At 40.4% G+C, this 22,513-nt stretch overlaps 1 protein-coding gene and 1 long non-coding RNA gene across 6 annotated transcripts in view; both read left to right on the top strand.

The window, feature by feature from the left end:
- The window catches only part of NTM (neurotrimin), a 718,324-nt gene that overhangs the window by 660,250 nt on the left and 35,561 nt on the right, over positions 1 to 22,513 (top strand). The window lies entirely within an intron of this gene.
- Positions 11,064 to 15,141, top strand: LOC105532639. Its single transcript, XR_001005024.1, has 3 exons — positions 11,064 to 11,120; positions 11,443 to 11,758; positions 14,757 to 15,141. It is a non-coding gene; the product is annotated as an uncharacterized LOC105532639 (long non-coding RNA).

Below are 22,513 nucleotides of genomic sequence, written 5' to 3'. Positions count from 1 at the left end.
TTCTGTTGAAATGGTATATTATATTAATCAATTTCTGGATGTTGAACCAATTTTGCATTCCTGGTAGAAATTCCATTGATTCATAGCGCGTAATCTTTTATGTATATTGCCATGTTTTGTTGTCTAGCTCTTTTTTTTTTTTTTTTTTTTTGAGGAATTCCACATATGTATTGATAAACGATTTTGGTCTGTAGTTTCCTTCCTTGTGATATCTGCCTGGTCTTGGAATTAGGGTGATACCAGCTGCATACAATGAGTTGAGAAGTATCCTCTACTATTTTTAAAAATAATTTCTAGATAATAAGTATCAGTTCTTCAAATATTTGGTAGACTTTACCAGTGATCCATCTGCACCTAAGCTTTCTTTGTGTGTAACTTTTGATTCCTAATTTAATATGTTTGTTAAAGTCCTATTTTGATTTTTAAAATATCTGCTTGGCTGGGCGTGGTGGCTCATGCCTGTAATTTTAGCACTTTGGGAGGCTGAGGTGGGTGGATCACCTGAGGTCAAGAGTTTGAAACCAGCCTGACCAACATGGTGAAACCCCGTCTCTACTAAAAATACAAAAAAATCAGCCGGTGTGGTGGTGCATGCCTGTAATCCCAGCTACTTGGGAGGCTGAGGCAGGAGAATTGCTTGAACCTGGGAGACGAAGTTGCAGTGAGCTGAGATCATGCCATTGCACTCCAGCCTGGGCAATAAGAGTGAAACTCCATCTAAAAATGAAACAAAACAAAACAAAAAACTCCTTGAGCCTGTTTCAGTAGTTTGTATCTGTGTGAATTTGTCTATTTCATCTAAGTGATCTAGCTTGTTAGTACACAATTATTCATAACATTACTTTATGATCCTTTTTGTTCTGTAAGTTTGGCAGTAATTTCCTCCTTAATTTTTGATTTTAGTAATTTTACTTATATTTCTTTTTTTTTCCTTGTTCCGCCTTAGTAAAGCCTTGTCAAATAACCAACAATTGATTTTCTTGATTTTTAATTTTCTTTTAATTTTTAATGTCTTCGTCTAAAATAATTTTTTTCTTTCTGCCTGATTTAGGCTTAGTTTGTGCCTTTTTATCCAGTGTATTAAAGCGAAAGTTTAGGTTATTGATTTAAGGCTGCTCTCTTTTTTTTAATATTATAAACATTTATAGATATAAATGTTCCTCTAATTATTGCTTTTCTGCATCCCAAAAGTTTTTGTTTTTTGTTATTTTTTAAAGTTTCGATATATTATGTCTTCATTTCCATTTATCTCAAAGCATAATTTGAAATAAATTCCAGATGACATTCTCTTATATGTAATAAATCCCAAGTTTCCTTTGGCTCACTGGATTATTTAGAAGTGCATTGTTTATGTTCATATATTTCTGAATTTCTCAATTTTTTTTTCCGTTACAGATCTCTAATTTCAATCCATTGTGGTCAGAGAACATACTTTCTATGATTTCAATCTTTTAAAATTTATTGGGACTTGCTTTATAGCCCATTATATGGTTTATCTTGGAGGATAAACCATAGCATTTAATGTGTCCCAGGTACACTTGAGAAGGATGTTTATTGTGCTGTTCAGTGGAGTGTACTATATGCCAGTCTCTTTAAATTTTAGCCAGTCCAGTGAATGTTCAGCACTGTTTACTGTAGGGTTAATTCATGTTTTTCTGCTTAGTCATGATGTTGAATATCTTTTCATTTTTATATGGGCCACATGTATAGTTCTTTGCCTATTTTCAAATAAAATGCATTCTGTTATTTTTGAGTTATAGGAGTATCGTATATTTGGGATACAAGCACCTTGCCAGATATATTTGGATTGCAAACATTTCATTTCATTTTTTGGGTTACATTTTCATTTTCTTAAGGTATGTTTTGATAAACTTATATATAGCTTTTATGGCAAGTCTAAAGATCTTTGGCTACCCCAAGGTCATGAAGATGTTCTATGTTCTCTTCAAGATATTTTATAGTTTTGGCCTTTATGTTTAGATGTATAATCCATTTCGGTTATTTTTGTATATGATGTAAGGGAGGCATTGAGATATTTTTTCATTTTTCTGATTCAAATATCCAGTTATCCTAGAACATGTATTGAAGAGACTATCTTTTTAATACTGAATTGTACTGGTGACTTTTCAAAAATCAGTTGACTATATATGTATGGGTATTTGGGAACTATTATTTTCCTTCAATGTATGTATCAATCCTTATACCAATGCCACAATGTGTTGATTATTGTAATTTTCTAGTAAGGATTTAATGAGATAGTATGAATTATCCAATTTGATTTCTCTCTTTTTTTTTTCATTTTCTGCTCATTCTGCATACTTCGCTTTTCCACATATATTGCAGAGCAACTTGGTCAATTCTTTTTAAAGTACTTTTTTTTTTACTGGTGTTTGTTTCTTTAATTTTTTATTGATTTCTTTAACTGACACAGTATAATTGTGCATATTTATGAGGTACAACTTAATGTTATAAATATATATGTGTGTGTTATATAAATGATCCCATCAGGGTAGTTAGTATAGCCATCACCTCATGTATTTATCATTTCTTTGCAATGAGAACATTCAAAAGCCTCTCTTCTAGCTATTTTGTAATATATAATATTTTACTGTTAACTATAGTCACCCTGCAATGCACGAAAACACCAGAATGTATTTTTCTTGTCTAATTGTAACTTTATACCCATTGCTCAACTTCTCGCCATCCTCACCTCCTGCCTCTCCTTGCTAGTCTCTGATAACCACTGTTCTACTGTTTCTGTGATATCAACTTTAAAATTTTTTTTTTGATTCTACATATATGTAAGATCATCCAGTATCTGTCATTCTCTATCTGACTTACTTCACTTAAGCTGATGCCCACCAGGTTCATTCATGTAATGCAATGCAGTGACAGATTTTAATTTTATGAGCTGAATAGTATTCCATTGTGTATAGATACCACATTTTCTTTATTCATCCATTGTTAGTCACTTAGGTTAGTTTCATAGCTTGTCTGTTGTGACTAATGCTGCAATAAATATGAGAGTGCAGATATCTCTTTGAGATGCTGATTTCATTTCCTTTAGATATAGTCAATAATGGGATTGTTGGATCATAGAAGTTAGTACAGCAGACCTGAGACTACTGTCATTATAGAAGATTGCTTGCAAGCTGGGCTTTTGGGGGGTGTCTCAGACTCAACTGGTAAACAGTTTCCTAAACTTATAAAAGATACTGCTTAACTGAGGAGAGTGGCTTACTGTGCATAGAATGATCACACAAAAAATGTGGTTCATGCTGACACCTGCTTTCCTTCTAGAAATCTGGAATTTTGGTGCACCTTAGGCAGGAGGTATCTATGTGACCCCTCCGAATTAAAACACTATCTGCTAAGTCTCTAATGGGATTCCTTAGACAGCAACATCATCCGCATGGTGCTGCATTTTTGTTGTGGGGGAAGAGTGTGCTCTGCGTGACCCTTCAAGGGAGGGAAAGACCATAGAGAAGCCTGTATGTGTGTTCCTGCAGCCTCCACCTGTGCCTCTATCCCTTACGATTCAGCAGTAAGTCTTACTTTACCACTGTTGAAAGTCTTGGCCAAGAGTACGACTTTATGCTAGTCCTACGAGTCCTTCTAAGCACTGTCTGAGGTGTAGGGCTGGTCTTAGGGACTCCTGAGGGATAGTTGGCTTGTTCTATTCCAATATGTTGTTGCTAGTATATAGAAATACAATTGATTTTTTTAATATTGACTTTGTATTTTGTGACTTCACAATATTCATTTCTAGTTCTAGCAGTGCTTTGTAAATTCCTTATGTTTCTACACGGGCAATCATGTGACTGATGAATAAACATACTTTTACTTCTTCCTTTCTAATCTGTAATCCTTTGTATTACTGTTTCCTGTCTTATTGCCCTAGTAAGACTTCTGTTGGATGAAAGTGGCAGGAGTATACATTTTTGCCTTGTTTCTTATATAAAGTGGAAAACATTCATCTTCTCGTTATTAATTTATTATTGGTTTTATCAACTTACTTACAAGTTAATGACTTTGCCTTGACTGGATGTTTTTCTAAGAAAAGGTTGCTCCAAAACAGGAGATAATAGCAAGGCACATATTGTGCAGGTACCGGGTGACCAAGGATTGTAGGAGAAGGCCTGTATTGATGAGGATAAAAAGAGATGAAAGGTGGCATTGCAATATCTAAAAACCTACTTGATATCTTTGCAGATTTTCCTCTAATTTGCTTTTCTTCTTTTTCACTTGCATATCTCTCAGTTCCCAGCCCAATGTCTCACAGAGTTTGTTCTCAAAAAATAAGAATTTGGGGATACTTGAATTGAAGTAAATCAGTATAAGGGATTATTTTTAATTTTGTTGGATGCCATAATTATATTTGATAATGTAATATCAAAAGCATTACTTTTAGAGGTATTTCTGAAATATTTCCGGGGAGAATAGTGTAACATTTGGGATTTGTTTTCAGATATTCCAACAAATAACAATAGTAACCAAAACGAGATTGTTATAATATTGATAGTTGTAAAAGCTTGGTGCTATTTATATCATACTAGAAAATGTATATTTTTTTTAAATCCATCCTCTGTGCTACTGTTTAATGAGGAATGTGCAAATTCTGGTTTGAGGACTCTTACTTTCTGAGTTCCAAGAAATTGAAAGCGTATTTGCCAATTACTTTTATATAATAGTTTATTGAGAACTCGAAAAATTATTGGTACTCATGAATCATCAAACAGTCATTGAAAGATAAGAGAAATGCTGGTAGAAAGCAGAGTCTACCTGCAGTGTGCTCTGGGCCACAGTCACTGCTTAACTCACTATGGTATTCACATCAACATCGGCCTTCTGGTTGCCAAATCCAATAGACACTTCTTCCCTACCTTAGTTCAACACTCTGCATCCTTTACAGCCTACCCACTACTGATTGAGGATTTCTGTTCCTTTGCTTGGCCTCTGTTGTACTTAGCTAGTGCTGTGTAAGAAACCACCCTCAAGCTCTGTGGTGTAAACCAACCATTGTATTATGCTCTCAGATACTTTGGGTCAGGGATTTGTGTTGAACACAGAGGGATCAACCTATCTCTGTTCCATGATGTCTGTGGGCCTCAGCTGGAAAGACCTGAAGGCTAGGGATGAGTTGGCAGCAGGGGGGCTAGAGTCATCTAGAAGCATCTTCACCCATCTCTGCTAATCCGTCAGCCAGAACACCTACACATGGCCTCTCCAGGTAGTCTTTCTGCATAGCCTTGCTTTTGCTTCCTCCTAGCAAGGTGGCTGGGTTTCTAGAACACAGGCAGGAACTACATCGCAGTCCCACCCAGACACAAGGGGAATACAAGGGTGCAGGGTCATACTCTCCACCTCTCAGTGGGAGGACTGTCAAAGTCAGTGTGGTATGGAGCTACCGTCCAGAGATCTTTGGAAAACATATTCTGTCTTAGCTTCATAATGCTGCTTTACAGTTCTCCTCCTTTGGAATGTCTTTCTTAACCTTCATTTGGGCCTCTCTCTCTCTCTCTCTCTCTGTGTGTGTGTGTGTGTGTGTGTGTGTGTGTGTGTGTGTGTCTCTCTCTCTACTGCTTAAATGTCAATAATCTCCAGGGTGGCTCTGATACGGATCCTTTCTTTGTTCACTCTACGCTCCTCTCCTTGTATCTCATTCAACCCCGCAGCTATAACTTACACCAATATGTAGCTGCAATAAACATGTAACAAGCAGATCTGTACAACTCAGTCTTCACTCCCGAGAGCCAAATCCAAATATCCACAAGATGTCCCCTTTTGCATGTCTTACAGTCACGTTAAACTTAGATCATCCAAATGGAATGCAACATGGTGTTTCTTCTGTCCGCCCCGATAGTCTTCCTGTTCTGCTCATCACAGAGAATAGCACAGCTATCTCCTGGTCCCAAACAGAGACTTGTAAGTTATTTTAGGTGCCTTCTTTTTATTCCAGCTATCTTTTCAATCAATATCCAGGTCCCATCAATTAATTCTTCTACATTTCCTTTTAATATATTACATTCTGTCCATTCCCACAGCCACTGCCTACCTGAGGCACATATTATCTCTTACTGGAATCATTGTGCTGTTTCTCTCACTAATCCATTTGTCTTTAGACTTGGCCTCTGCTTCCTCCTCCATTCTGCTGCTAGAGGGCACTGTTTATCACAGAGATCTGTTTATGTGACTCTGCTCCCGTCTTGCAGATGATCACCCAAGATTCTCTGGAATATCCTACAGTCCTTTTGCTTGTCATGTTTAGATGCCGGCCCACATGTTCACACTGAATGCTCACCAGAATTTCCACTACTGCACTTTAAACCCCAGGCTCAACAAATTATGTATAAATACTTCTTAAAACCATATGTCTTCATGCCTCCGATTTTTTGCACAGACTATTCCACTTGCCTGGAATCCTTTCCGCCAATGAGCTTCCAGGCCTTTGTTTATATTTCGCCTTTAAAAATCTCAGCTTAAGTGCTACCTCTTCTATGAATGTTTCCCTAATAATTCACCTTCTCCACCCACACACATGCACGTACCCACCAAAATTAACAAACAAACACAAGAACTCTGTAGATTTGTGGACTTAACACGCTGCATTTCCTTTGCATACCTTCCATATAAAGTTTCACGTTGTGTTATAATAATTGTATCACAGAACTCTCTGTGGGCTGTCCATCTCTTAATGGTGAGGATTACCTCAGTAATCATCCATTTATTAATTCATTCAACAAATAATGACCAATAACTCCTACTGTATGCCGGTCACTGTTGTTGAAACAGACTGCCATGGTAAACAGGACTTCAGTGATAGTCTGTCTCCAGCTCGTGGGACATGCTCAGAACATCACGGTTGAATTTTTAAATCGCCTCTGGACTATCATGGGTGCTCAGTTAGTGTTGTTAAATAGTTGATGAGAGAAAATTCCCCTTGATGGATCTCAGCTGAGGTCATTAGAGAAATCCTTCTGTACATACAGGGCAAGGATTGTGATTTACTAGTTTGCATAACGCCAGGAAGTAAATCTGAGGTTTTCTAGCAAAGCTCCTTGGATTTATCCTGAAGGCTGTGTTGACATCAGTATCCCCCACCCAAAATAGTAATGTAACATGGTGAAAGTATAGGACACTCCAGCAGAAACATGCTGTTTGCTCGCCTACAGTGAACCAGCTCTTTAGATTTTCAGGTAACCCTGGTCTGAGCACCCTCTGAGTCTACCGGAGACATCGCCTGGCCGCCTGGCCTCACACTGTCCTGATACTCTTCTTTTTTTTTTTTTTTCTCTTTTTTTGAGATGGAGTCCCGCCCTGTCACCTAGGCTGGAGTGCAGTGGCGTGATCTTGGCTCACTGCAACCTCCGCCTCCCAGGTTCAATTCTCCTATCTCAGCCTCCCAAGTAGCTGGGATTACTGGTGCATGCCACCACACCCAGCTGATTTTTGTATTTTTAGTAGAGACAGGGTTTCACCATTTTGGCCAGGCTGGTCTAGAATTGCTAACCTCAGGTGATCCGCCCGCCTCGGTCTCCCAAAGCGCTGGGATTACAGGCTGAGTCACCACGCCCGGTCTCTGATAGTCTTATTGTGGATTGTCGGGATAGCTTTCATTTGTTTGTGGTTCTGTAGACCCCACCCCAGATTTCAAAGCCACCTGTACCTGTTCCTCAGATTCAATAGTCTTTGCTCATAGGGCAGTCATTGGCTAAGAAACCTCTAGAGGAAAATCACGCTTGAGGCAAATAACATTCTCTCACCATTAGCAGCTTTTATATTTTTTAAAACCTCATTTTCTTTTTCCAGCCCCTATTGCATTGTAGACATTTTTATAACGAGCATAAATGTTCATTTAATTTTATTTGGCATATGCTGCTTTGAAAGTGCCACATCAACATGGAGCATCACTCCTTCAGTAACTGAATTCTGCTAACAGCTTTGAAGGAATGACCCTGGGTGTGACCAGTGGTTCTTCAGAGCACGGCTGCGTTTTGATTAGCTAAATTTTCTGTTAGCCCAGTGAGTCCACACACCAATTAGTGAAGCATAATCACAAGCCTGAAGGTTTCAGGAGTTTTCTTACAGGGAAGTAACATTCATACTTTTCTTAATATATTATCATTTTTAAGTAAATATCTGACAGTGTCTAGGTAAATAAATTCTGTGTACACAAAAGCTCAGTGTGCCTCCAAAAGAGTTCAATATATATAAATATATGCATATACATATATGTTTTTCACAATTCAGATGCAAGTAACACAGAAACATTTGTTATCTTCAAATCATTTTAATAGATGATTGGGTTCCTTGTCCACCCACTGCACAATTACCGTGGGAGAACCTTCTTTCATTTACAGAACCCCAGTCTGTAAGAATAGATATCTAAAAATACAGAAGCGGATGCTCAGAAATTGTCCTTGAAGCTTGATTCCAAAGCACAATATGTGGAGCCCAAAGCATGACCAGACAGTAAAAGCTTTCACATCATACACGGGTCGAGCACAGACATATTTTTCTTTTAGGTTTGGAATAAGGGTTAATTGCATCATCTAGGAAGTGTTCAGGAATATAGCCTTGTGAATTCTCACAGTTAATGAGGACTATCAAAAATTGATTTCACACATGATAAAAAGAACAAGAAATCTTGGAATTCTTTCAATCCCAAAAAAGTATTGTGATATTAATAACAGAGATAAAATTTATTTTTATTAATTTCTGCTTCCAAATATTCAACCTGTGAGCTTTAAGCCCACATCTTATCATATTGTTGTGTTTCGTTGCCAAAAGCAACACGTATTGATATTTCAGAAATGCCGCCGGTCTTTATGTAACTAGTTGCTATTTTGCCTCAAAAAATAAATAATGCTTCCTGTTTTTACTTTTACTTATCTGGAATAAGTAGCTATTGACAGCTGCTGAAGTCAGTATAAAGATTTATTTACCTGAGTGCAGATATTGACCAATAGGGAGCCTGGCTCAATGTTTGTATTGAAGGACAATAAATTGTCATATTGACTGGGCTGAGACATCAATATTTGCATTGTTGTAAACATTTTTAAAAATCTCCATGAAATATTCTTCAGAAATTCTCTTGTCATCAGAGCAGCTGAGCTAGAGCTCTTGAGGGAATAGCTTGTGTCTGGAAGCCAGTGGATAACTTGAAATAGCTATAAATTGTTCTGGTTTCCAAGTTTATACAAAGACACATTCTTTATTGTGATGTACAATGCTGATCATTAGGAGCTTTCAGATGACAATCCCAGCCCCCTCCTCAAATAGCAGATTTTTGTCTACGACAACTCTCTGAACAGAAATACGCTCCCTGAGCAGCTTGTGTCTTGAAAATCTCATGTTTTCCCAAAAAAAATCTCATTGCCCAAACAGTGAAACATCATTAATTCCAACTAGATTAATTAAAAATGTGGGATGTTTCAACTCAATTGGAATAACTTTCCTTTGTGTCAACAGTAGAAAGAGGAAGATGGTTTAGAAAAAATATAGGACAGGTAAAGTGATAAATTGAATATTTAGCCCGTTTAAGACAGAAGCATAATCTACACAAAATCTTCTCACTACCTATGAATGCCTATTAATAGGCATTAACTTAACTTCTTAACTCCAAATGATGTGTGTTTATATAATATATGCCATTTTAATTGAGTTTTGTAATAGATACAGGTTAGACAACTTTATCAACATGTGTTCATATAATTTAATGTACTTGGAAGAGATAAAACAGGTGAAATTCCTTTTTTTTTTTTTTTTTTGAGATGGTGCCTCATTCTGTCTCCATGCTGGAGTGCAGTGGTGCAATTTTGGCTCACTGCAACCTTTGCCTCCTGGGTTCAAGCGATTCTCCTGCCTCAGCCTCCTGAGTAGCTGGGACTACAGGTGCGCGCCACCATGCCCAGCTAATTTTTGTATTTTTAGTAGAGACGGGGTTTCACCATGTTGGCCAGGATGGTCTCAATCTCTTAACCTCGTGATCCGCCTGCCTCAGCCTCCCAAAGTGCCGGGATTACAGGCATGAGCCACCGTGCCCGGTCAACAGGGGCAATTTCTATCATATAGTGTATAAGCTAAACATCTGGCAAATTCTTAATTTTTTCCAAGTTGGTAAAATCTTAACCTACTTTAGCCAACCCAATAGTTCTCAGTGAGTGGCTCAAGATAATTAGCACCACCTCTCAGAGAAGCACAGATTCATTGTTCTGGTTAGAGTTTGGTGCCTCGTCTTCTTTGTCAAGTAAGACAATTATGACAGCGATCAGAGATCAAGGAGCTCGGGATGATGTGCAAAATGTGATGCCTGTTTATGCTTCAATAACAATTTGGATGAAGAATTTGGCATCTTAAAAAGAATTGCATCATGGTTATATTCCTAAATGATGAATAAAAGAAAAGAAGCGTCCAATTCTCTCTGCAGTTGCTTCCACCTCTAGGCCGTACTTCTTAGCACCCTGTTCTAAGTGAGGCTCAGGGACTGAGAATGCTTTTAGTGAAGAGGGATAGGAGGGGAGGCTAAGATGGGCAAGTCTGAAATGTGCCCTCCTGTTCAATGGGGGCTTTTGAGGGAAAGTGGAAACGTCCTGCCAGTAACCGTGGCTGCAGATGAGACACTCAGCTGTTGCCCAGGCCCCGTGGGAGCGCCTGTTCTGTCATCAGCCTAGGGGCTGTATCTCAGTGATTCCCTCCATCCTGCCCTTTTCCTGGCCTCCCTTCCTCCTCTTGGGCTTCTCCCTCTCCCCTCCTTCCACCCTCTGAGGCAGCTGCCCAGTGCTTGTAGAAAGCCCCACCACTTCCAAAGGACTGTCCCAGCCCCTGGGGCCTCAGCCCCAGGATCTGTAGGGGATGATTTTGTGGGGATTGAAATGAAATGAGGTATGGGAAAGAGCTGGCACACAGTAAGCCCTGCAAGGTGAGCCCCCTCCCTATTCTGGGCTTTCCCTTGGACACCCACTGTACTGGTTGCTAGCGCTGTGGTAACGAAGTACCACAGCCTGGAGGGCTGCAACAATTCCAATGCATTGTCTTACAAATCTGGAGGCCAGAAGTCTGAGCTAAAACTGTTGACCTGGTTGATTTCTAGGAGGGTCTCTCTCCTTGGCATGTAGGTGGCTGCCTTCTCCCTGTGTTTTCACATGTCTTCCCTCTGCATCTCTGTGTCCTGATCTCTTCTTATAAGGACACCAGTCCTATTTGATGGACCTACCCCAATGACCTCACTTCGACTGCTTGACCTACTTAAGGAGACGGTTTCCAAATGCCCTCACACTGTGATACTGGTGGTTAGGACTTCAACTTACAGAATTGGGGTGGGAGCACAAATCAGCCCATAACAGCTGGTCAGTCCCTCCCCTCTGCCTCCTCCAACTCTCACCTCCCCTCTGCCTCCTCCAACTCTCACGTTGCAAACCCCACCTGACTCTTCCCCCACAGTGGCTTTGGGGAGAAGGGTGGGGCTGGCCAGGGTTTCCACACCTGCCTCCCGGAGACCCACTTCGGATGCCCAGCACCGCGACTGCTGCACAGCCACGAGGCTGAGTGCCGTGGATACGTGCATGACTTAGGAATGCGTGCTGGTGTGTTTGCCACAGCAACACAATGAGGAAAGCACAGCTAGAAGAGAGATGGGGAGCTCATCCACCTGGAGAAGCATGAGCAGGAGCAGGAAGGCTCACTCTGGGACTGTGCTCACAGGACCCTGAGATGCAGCAGAGAGAGCAGTGTGAGGAGCAGAGGACGCTGTCTGCAGGTGCTTTCCACTCAGACCCTCCCAGCTTTGGCTTCCCTGCTACCCACGTCTTCCCACCTGGACTCCCCTCTCTCAAGGGGCATCCTCAGTAGTGGTCTCTCAGCCCATCTGCCCCTCAGAGGCCTGGACCCCTGCCTTGCCCTCTTTGTGCCTTCACATTGACATTGACTGGGAGCTGTCCTACCTGGTTCTCATGCCCACCAGGCTTCCTCTCCACCCTGTGGTCACAGGAAGATGGGCAGCCTCTGCTCTGAGTTCTCTTCGTACCTCTCTCTTCTCACCTTTTCGTTGTTGTTAACTGTCACGCACATCTTGAAGAAGGAGGAATGAAATGCTTCTGGCTCCGACCAACTCTGTTTTTCTAAGGGTCCTCCTCCTTTGCAGCCCTGACCCAGATGGCACTGTTCCTCTCACTGTCACAGCCACCCCTCGCCAGCCTGAGGCTCACTCCCTGCTGTTCATGAGCACCCAGATTGGGGCATCGGTGCACCTGGACTTGCCATGTGTCAGGCACCACCCATCACACTTATCACTTTTTCTCCATGGGTTATATTCCCAGCGATTCCCCAGGCATCAAATTGGCAAAATGAGTTTAGCTCTTGGGAACAAAGGACACACAGGAGATCATTTATTCTTTACATCACTCCCCTTTTCTCAGGTAGGACATGAATCTTCTCCGTCTCTCTTCTGGGCATATTTGCTGCCAGTCCCTGTCCCTCAGGCTGTCTGCCTCTCCCAGCCTTGACAGATGAGTCTCACTCCACCAGGGTCTTTACAATTCAAGGCACAGTCCAGCCTCTTGTAGATGGTAATCTTGTTAATGTAGCCACTCTGGCTTATCCCGGCTGCATCATGAGAAAAATGGAGTTCCGCTCAGGGCTGGAGTTTGCAGAGTCAGTGGGCACCTGCAAACCAAGAGCTTCCGGCTGTGAGGAAGACCTGTCACCCCAAGCACTTGGCTTGGCTGCTGGCGGACATTTGACCATCAGTACTTTTAGTTTGAGTCTCTGGTTTCTGTGAAATAATAACTTCTAATATCCACACAGTGGAGTACAATTTACAGAAGGCATCCACATATTGAAAACATTTAACCTGATCTATAAACTTCACAGTCTAATATTACATCCCTCTCATGTTGTCAGGAAGAGACTCACTCAGGGTAACACAGTGACAAACTAAACGTGAACGAGTCTGGCCCATGGCGGTGCAGGCTATTTCTGTCTGTCACAGCAGGCTGCCACTCTGCACTTCATCTCATGAGAACAGTTTAGAAATACTAGTAGTTCTTTTCAAATGGGATTGTGTTTCTGGCCCTTTCTTGGAAGAGGACCTGAATGAAGGATTGAAAGATTCAAAGGAAGGAGATTTAGGAGTAACACAGAAGCTCCACTTAGGTAAAAGCTAGAGAACAACATGAAATTCAACACACTTTGCATGTCCCCCACCCCGAAACACACACAGCCTCAATGTGCAAATGCGGCCCACTTATTTTTGCCTTACCACTCTGTTGTTGCTAGTAGAACTTTTGATACTTCTGATACTCAATGGTTTCCAACTGGGCACCATCTCTGGGGGATATTTGAATATGCGCGAGCCCACCAGAATGACCGCATGGCTCTACTGGCCCCCTGTGTCAGAGGGGCCAGGAATGCTGAACATCGCAGTGGCTAGAGCAGTGCCCAGCATTGAATCCACCTGACCACCAGGACAACGGTGTATCCAGTGAGAAAACAAACTAGGGAGATGCATCAGACTTAGGAAGCCCCACCATCTGCTCACAGGATCCCTGAGAACCCTGGCTATTCTACCTTTCCAGCACTTCTGCCTTTTGGTCCTTCTTTGAAGATGCTTTTCTTCTTTGGTGCCTTCTCACTCTTGAAATGACTCAGCTATAGAAAATCCTTTCCCTGGTACATGAACAAGGACTTCCTCCTTTAAATTCCTCCTTAGTGTGTATTTATTCTTCAAAATATTTTCTAGACCATTTGAGACCCCTCAGGCTGTCGATGACAGAGAATGTGCTGTCTGATGCTCATCCATCATCCTTCCTCGTCAGATCTGTCTAACCAGTCCTTAAGCCCTTTAGGCAAGGCCAGTTTCCGTCCTGGTGGGTGTAAAGCTGAGTGCTTTTCTCAGGCACACATTATGGTGAAATAATGATGATCATAGTGAGAATTATGATTTTGGTAAGCAGAGTATGCTGGGTTTTCCAAATGCTTATTTTTCATTATGTGTAGAATGAATAATGGAAGACACATTGCGCTCAGGACCCAGATGTTCTGTCTGGGTGCATTTCCTTCTAATGATTTGAGAGAAGCATTCTTTTATCCAGCTCCTGGCATGCATGTCAGGCTGGGTGTGCATGTGACTAAATGGAGCGCCCCAAAGCTGCATATGTGCCATGCCATCTGAGGTTTAAGTTCTGCAAATTCTTGGGGGGAAAATCTAGTTTATATTGTAAAAAAAAAAATGCTTAAAAGGCCTGGAAAAGGATCAGAGAGACCGAACAGCCCCTAAAAAATACAATTTCAGGGAGTCAAGTACAAATGAATGAGGAACTTTTAACACTATGCATATAGAACATCTGAAAAATGGACTTAAACTTGAAATAAATGACAGATCTAAGTATTCTGATAAATAGAGATAAATAGAGAAAGAAAAAGTGTGCTAACGTGCATGTGTGAGCGTGCATGTGAATGTGTCTCTAATAAGCTTACATTTCATGAGCTTACAATTTTGGGTCGGTATGCATATCCAAATGCAGGATATGGGTATACATGAAAAGCCGGAGAACCATAGTGTGCTGAGGATTTGTTTGGCGTATCTGTGTCTATTTTGAAGAATATGGAAGAATAATTGAGGCTATTCATTTAATAAACATTTATGTGGTTCAAGGGTACGATATACATTGTCCCTAGAGACAAAAATTATTGAAAGTAAAATTTCAGTTTCTTTATATGCTTTGTGAAAAATAATCTCTTTTTACAAAACTGTTTAGTATTGTGTGCAGTGCACAGAGCCTACTGTCAGTGTTTCTCTGGGGATTGGAGCAGACAGTCCTGCCAACCAGCATGGCAGGGAATCGCCTGGGCAGGATGCAAGCCACATCCTGGAGAATATGATTCTTAGTGGAATAGAAAGCCAAGTGCCATGGAAGCCAAGACTCGTGCAGGCTTACCAAGATGCCCCAAGCCATTGGAGAATATGGAGTTTCTCAGTGCCCAGAAGATTCAGAAGATTTACTTAAACTTAAAGGGCAAGTAGACCTTAAGAAGCTGTAAAACTTAAGAACATCCAAGATTCTGACATATGAAATACAATTTCTTTGGCACCTATGGTATACCATACACTCTTAGCTACTAAACTTAGCTACTGTTCTAATGCGTATTCCTGTGCCTGTATGTTTTAACATGTACATCGATTCATGTATAGAACACCACTGGAACAGAATACACAATAGTTTCACCCGAAAACATTTCTTTTGTTGCCTTTTTAAAGTCAAACCCTTTCCCATCTTTTAACCTCTGTTATTTAAACTGGATAATTTCTTTCTTTCTTTTCTCTTTTCTTTTCTTTTCTTCTTTTCTTTCTTTCTTTCTTTCTTTCCTTTTTTTTTTTTTCTAAGACAGAGTTTCACTTTTGTTGCCCAGGCTGGAGTGCAATGGCACGATCTTGGCTCACTGCAACTTCCACCTCCCGGGTGCCTTTTTAAAGTCAAACCCATTCCCATCTTTTAACTTCTGTTGTTTAGATTGAATAATTTTTCTTTCTTTCTTTTCTTTTCTTTTCTTTCTTTCTTTTTTTTTTTTTTTTTTTTTCTTTTTTTTTTTTTTTTTTTTTGAGACAGAGTTTCACTTCATGATCTTGGCTCACTGCAACCTCCACCTCCCGGGTTCAAGCAATTCTCCTGCCTCAGCCTCCTGAGTAGCTGGGATTACAGGCACCCACCACTACACCTAGCTAATTTTTGTATTTTTAGTAGAGACAGAGTTTCACCATGTTGGCCAGGCTGGTCTTGAACTCCTGACCTCTGGTGATCCGCCCACCCCAGCTTCCCAAAGTGATGGGATTATAGGAGTGAGCCATCATGGCTGGCCCAATAATTTATGTTTATCTTTAAGTTTACTGACTTTTTACTCTATCATCTCTATTTTGCTATTAAACCAATCCAACTAGTACCTAAAACTCAGTCCTAGTTTTTCTTACTTGCTTCTTGCATATAGCTTCTAGTTCTCTCTTGAGAATGTCCACCATCATATTTGTTTTAAAAGTGTTCACCTTTATTTTGCAGGGCATAGTTTTACTAGCTGCTTTAAGATCTGGCAATTTGCAACAAATCTCAAGGATGGTGTTTGTTAATTGTCTTTTCCCTTGGGAATTATTTAGCTTCCCCTTGTTCTTTGTAGGATGAGTAATTTTTGATTATGTAGTACACATTTTGATCTTACTAGACTCTAGATTCTGTTAAGATCCTTTGAGAATATTACAGGCAGAGTTGGCCAACTAAGACTCTGGGTGGTGGTTTACACAGGAGTTCAGTTCTCAAAGCCTTTGGTGTACTGTCCTGGGTTAGTTCCACACAAGTTCAGAGTGAACCTGGGACTTCATAGATTGCTATATCTGATTCCTTTCTTGAGCTCCTTCTCTCCGTGATTTCCCCCTGCTCTCCAGCTCCCATGAGCCCCCTTTCTTTGCCATCTGCCTAGAAAGCAAGACTATTAGCACCGTCCTCCACCCCCTCACCCCCTGCCATAACCTTAATGTTACTAATTTCTTGTGACTGAGTCCAACTCCAGGGAAAAGTGTTGAGAAGAAAGAGAAGAAAAAAATTAATAGGTATTCCTCTACACTTTTCAGACCACAGAGGCTCCTGTACTCAGTTCCTCTGGTCATGAAGTTTTTCTTTTAAGTTTTACATGTCTTTGTGGCCACTGCTGTTACTATCACCACTGCTGCAAGACTGCAGCTTCAGGACTGAGGTTTACCTCAGGGCAGGGCCAAGGGAAGGAAAGAAAACGGATTTCCCCTGACTCTCCATCCTACAAGCCTTATCTTTCCACATCCTCAGACCAAAAAGAGTTTATCCCAGAGTTGTTTGTTTGTTTTGTTTTGTTTTTGTTGCTGTTGTTGTTGTTGTTTCTGTTGGCATCTGCTGTACAGTTTTAGGATTCTGGCTGCTCTGAGTTTAAGCCAGGAACGGAAGGAGGAAAACAAACAACAGGACACTTGCTGCTATATTGTTCTTTCTTCAAGCTTTCATTTCCCTCCTTAGGCTGCTTGCTATTGTTTAATGTTCAGAGCTCTCATATATTTTGTTTATGTATTTTATCAGTTATAATGAATGGGAGAGAAAAGATAAGATGTGGTTACCCCATAATAACTTGGACTGCAAGTCTTGTAGAGAATTAAAAATAGTAACAGTAAGACTGACTAAAAGATAGTCAGTTAATAAAAAAAATAATTTTTTTATTATCACAATACACATGTAATTTTCAGCACTGTCAGTGAGCAGGCATCTCCTACTGCCCTGCCCTTGGTAAATCACTGATATGGGGAAATTGAGAGCCAGGAGTAATAGGAAATAGGGCTAAAGAGTCAGCTATGTTTGTCATGGGTTATTAAAGAACTTAATAAGGATGGTGTCCTTCATTTTGGAGTTCTAAATATGCATTGGATACTGAGTGTATTGTTTTAATAGACCCTGTGCATAAAAGCATAGATGAAGAATTAACATCGACCTAGTAAATTATAAATTTATTGAGAGCAAGAAACATACCAGCTGTACTTTTGTGCATTTATTCATTCAACAACTATATATTGTGTATAACTATATGCTATAGATAGAGAAATATTATCTCTCTTTAATGGAGCTTTACTGTGGAGGGAGAGATAAATAACCAGTCCATTTTAATATAATGTAGTAGGTGTTACCGTTCTTAAAAAGCACCAAGCAGTTAAGATGAACAGTGAATTGGGGGTGGGGGTGCTATCCCAGGGAATGTGCAGAGTTACAGAAGGATTCCTATATGAGTGGAATTTAAGCTGTAGCCGGAAAGAAAAATAAGGCACAACCTGAAAAATAGAGTGTTTCCAGGTGATAATATGACTAAAACTAGGGACAAAAGATAAGATGACATTCTTCTAGAATTATGAGTTGTTTCCGTTAGATCTGAACCAAGTATGGGAAAATGTGAGGAAGAAAATGATAAGGAAATAAGGAGGCATTAGATAATGATGGGCTGTATAGGAATTTATGCTGTGTTTGGGATGATGGTATCGTATGGACTGGTAGATGAGTATGGATCAGATGTTGACACCTACCTAATATTATTATTGAATAAAAATTAAAATAGATAATATTTGTAAATAAGTTTTATAAATGCAAAAGTCCAGCAGACCCCTCCAGTTGTCCCTAAAGTATCAGATGATAGAAGTATCAGTCAACAGAAGAGGATGGATTGAAGACATACTTTAGAGGTAGAATTAATAAGACTTGGTGATGGGTTTGATATTGGAGTCAGGGATTGTTAAGTATTGAGTATGACTTCTACTTTTTTTTTTTTTGAGATATGTGACTGGTAAAGGTGCCATTTGTGAATAAGAGAAAAACTGAAGGAGAAGAACATTTGAAGGAAGATGAAGTTTGAAGAATTTCATGTGGGACATGTCAAATGTGGGGTGACTATGAGACTTCCATGTGACCATGGAATTGCCTATGTAAGTGTAGGGCTCATGGTAGAGAAATAGGGTGAAGATATAAATGTGTGAGTTATTTCCATAAACCTGAATGTTCAAAGCCACAGAATAAATGATATTGCTTGGGAAATCATTGTACAGTGAGAAAAGAATACCTAGAACCTAGCCCTGAGGAGACTCCAGGAAAGGAGATTTTGAAGAACTATCCAGAGAGGTGGATGGGCAGTTAAGAGATTATGGCGTTATGAAAGCCAAGAAAAACTCATTTACAGGAGTGAGTTGTCGACTATATATATTGCTGCTGAGAAGTCTCTTAAGAAAATGCTAAGATGTGTGCCGTGAATGTGGACGCATGGCAGTCATTCAGTGACCTTGGAATGGGTAGGTTCAGTGGAGAGGTATGAACAGAAGCTGGATTGGACTGGTTGAAATGCGAATGTGAGGGGAAGAATCTGAGACAGCACATTTGGACAACTGTTCTGAGAAGCTTGACTGTGAAAAGAGGCTGTGGAGCATGGGGTCAGTGGAAAACAGTGGTGTTCAGGCAGACATTCGAAGGTGTGAGAGCAACCATGAAAATGATCCGGTACAGCAAAAGCAGGTGAAGATTTAGGAGAAAGTCCAGGTAACTGATGGAAGGAAGTCCTTGAAAAAGTGAGAAAGAAAGAAATGCGTAGAACAAAAGGAGGGATTGGCTTTTTTGATAGCGGAAAGGGAAGACATTTGTTAGACAGTGTAAAGTATGAATAGAAGTGAAGGGGTTGAGGGTATTTCCCCATGAGAGTTGCAATGATGGGTCATGAAATCTAACTTTTCTAAAATGTTGGAGATAATGACATGGCAAGCACAAATGTAGGTCTGTACATTTGATCATGAGAAAATGAGTCTGTCTGATGGCTTCTCTATTCTCCCTTCTCCGGACCCTTCCACACCTCAGTGGAGCAGGAGACAGGATCCTCAGCAGAGGACAGCATGGATGGAGGGAGAGGGTGATAAGGCACTGAGAAGTTGGAAGAGCATGAAGAGGAGAAAAATGAACCTTGAGAATGCTCAAGTGTCCAGGGCAGTTATGAATGCCTGCTTGAGGTGGGCATGCATGAATGTATGGAGAAGTCAGTTTGCTTGTTTTTGTGATATTCCTACAGCAGACACAGAGGAGACAGACATTTGGATTCATCTAGGATGCGGTTTTCCCAGGCTAGTGGAAAAAGGGAGGGAGGCGAAGGAGTTGAGAGTATTTTCCAGAGAGATATAACAATGATGGGTTATAAAATATAAATTTTATCAAAAGGGATGTAAAAGTAAAAAAAAAAAAAAAAAACCTGAAAAATGTTGGATCAGGGGATTTAAAGCCTTGGTGAAGAAAAATAATTGTTCCCTCAAGCCACTGAACAAAGATTTTAAAAAGGTAGGAAGTTATGGAAAGAGTGAGATGCTTAAATTAATGCCTTCAGAGGTGGTTCAGTTTCTGACAAGTTTCAGGTGTGAATGTGGAGTAGGTCATTGAAGACAGCAGAGCAAAAAGTCATGGAGATAAGATCAAGAATATGAGGGGCAGGTTTTTGATGGATTGTATTTCTGGACAAGGAGGTCACAGAGAATAATGGTAGGAGTTAGGATGCAGACGGAGACTCTAAGAAGCAAAGGTTTTTATTGAATAGAAAAAAAAATAATAACCAGGAGGTCAGTAGAGAATAGAAATGTGATGGAAGAGGAAGAGGCAGGGGTGTAGTAATTTAGATAATATGAGCCTTAAAGATGTAAGGTTTGAAAAAGATGGAGCGAGCTCAGAAGTTTAATTGGAAAACAAAGACACCAACCAACAAAAAAATATGTGTGGCATTTGAAAATTCGGTAGCACCCACTTGACAGGACAGGTCTCCAGGAGAGCCCATGTCCCCACCTGAGTATGAGAGTGAGGTGGAGGCATCTCTTCAAGAATTGGATGCTGTCAGGGAGTGCTGATGATGCAGGAGATGTTCCTGAGTGCAGAATGGAAGGACTGCGAAAGGATGGGGAGGATGTGGAGTGCAGTCTGATGAGGGGCTATATGAAAGAGCATTTGTGAGACTACAGGAAATCATAGATAACTAGAGATTTATGCTTCTACAGGAGAGGTCAGCAAACTACAGCCCATGGGCCAGATTCAGCCTGCAGCCTCTTTTCTGTATGGCCTGCAATGTAAGATTCTTTTTTCTTTTTACATTTTTTAATAATTGAGTATCAGTCAAAAGGAGGATACTATTTTGTGACACATTAGGATTGTATGAAATCACAATTTCATTGTCCAAAAGTAAAGTTTTTTTGAAATGAAGCCACCACACTCACTGATTTATGTATTATCTGTGGCTGCTTTTGTGCTACTGGGGCAAGTTTAATAGTTGCTATAGAGGCCACTCAGCCTGCAAAGCCTAAAACATGTATTATACTAGTTGGTCTTTTACAGAAAACGTTTGCTGACCCTATTTTACACAATTGGTTATGGAAGTCTCCTGGAGAAGAGTGGTAACTGGAGCTGATACCGGGGTCTTCAAAGCACCATAGGATGCTACAGTGGTGTGCAGGCTAGCTGTCCCCACAGGCATCATAGGAAAGCATGGTTAAGGCTAACACCTCCCGAAGGTGTGACTATGACTTTGAGCTTTGATGAGAACACAGTAGTCATAGGAGCAAACTTCTGATTTACCTAAGCAACTGAATAATTGCCTTCAGCAATCATGGGTGTTCTGGTTGCTTTCTCTGTTTGACGTGTAATTTTATCATCTGCCTGTGCTCTCTGGCTCTCTGACACTCTCCTCTCCTTCTCCTCCCCTCATTCCTTTGTCCCACTTTTTTTATCAGCTGCTAACTCCATTGGGTGATGCATGAGCTCTTGTCTGCTCTTGTACTGTACCATGGAAGGTGCCATTCAAGTCTTAGATGTGGAAATTAGTCTTCTGAAGTTGAGATTTAGAACTGAAATAAAAAATAAAACTCATCAGTTAAGATTGCTAGTTTTTTCACTCCAAGATCCAGTAAAATGTTCCTTTATTTTCTCTTGGATTATGGGGAAGGAAGAGTTACTGGGGTTGAAGAAGTCTAGAGGAATGGGAATTAATGCAAGTTACATTGAGCAGTTGAGGACAGAAGGAGGCAGGAAGGACAGCACTGTCAATGGCAGGCAAAGCCCTTAGTCCTGAGACCAAGCAGGTGCAGGAAAGTCACAGGAGCATGTTGAGGCCCATTTTGCAGTGATGGTGGCAGTTTTTTCCTTGCCTGTCCCAGGAAGAGAGAGAGAGTTTAATCTCACTCCTTGCAATCATTCCACTACTAATTACAAATAGACAGAGCTGAATAACCAGGCTGATTCCACTAGGAAAAAATGCAACCTAATTGATAATGACATAAGAAAGCTCTCTGAGACACTTCTGATTAGGGCACACTGCATCCCAAGGAAGCAGGGACATTGGCTACAAGAGCTTTTAACTAAGAATATTTGTGAAGATGGCCAAGCTTGGCTCTTTTGTTATTCATTCCAAGCCTAGTTTGATGAAGGCTCTTTTAGTCTCCCTTAGGAAATATGGAATGAAATTATTTAGCCTTAGGAGATTATAAGACATCTCTTCATGAATCCAGCCCTTTCTGTCTCTCTCTCTGTCTCTCTCTCTCTCTGTCTCTCTCTCTCTCTGTCTCTCTCTCTCTCTGTCTCTCTCTCTCTCTGTCTGTCTGTCTCTCTCTCCCACACACACACAGAGAGAGACACATATGAGACAGAAAAACCTTAAAAATATGTATATATCCACTGTTTTCTTAAAGGTCATCAAAGAGTATTCTGAATCATTGATATGATTAACAATTGATATGATATAATGATATCGTGATGAATTATGATAGGCTAGAACAGCCATCAAAACTCTAGTCAGCCAAAAACAAAGAAATGGGGAAAGGATTCCCTATTTAATAAATGGTGCTGGGAAAATTGGCTAGTCATAAGTAGAAAGCTGAAACTGGATCCTTTCCTTACTCCTTATACGAAAATTAATTCAAGATGGATTAGAGACTTAAATGTTAGACCTAAAA

Source organism: Mandrillus leucophaeus, unplaced genomic scaffold (assembly GCF_000951045.1).
Source record: "Mandrillus leucophaeus isolate KB7577 unplaced genomic scaffold, Mleu.le_1.0 Scaffold979, whole genome shotgun sequence".
NCBI classification, from domain to species: Eukaryota; Metazoa; Chordata; class Mammalia; order Primates; family Cercopithecidae; genus Mandrillus; species Mandrillus leucophaeus.
This window is presented reverse-complemented; position numbering and strand designations above follow the sequence as displayed.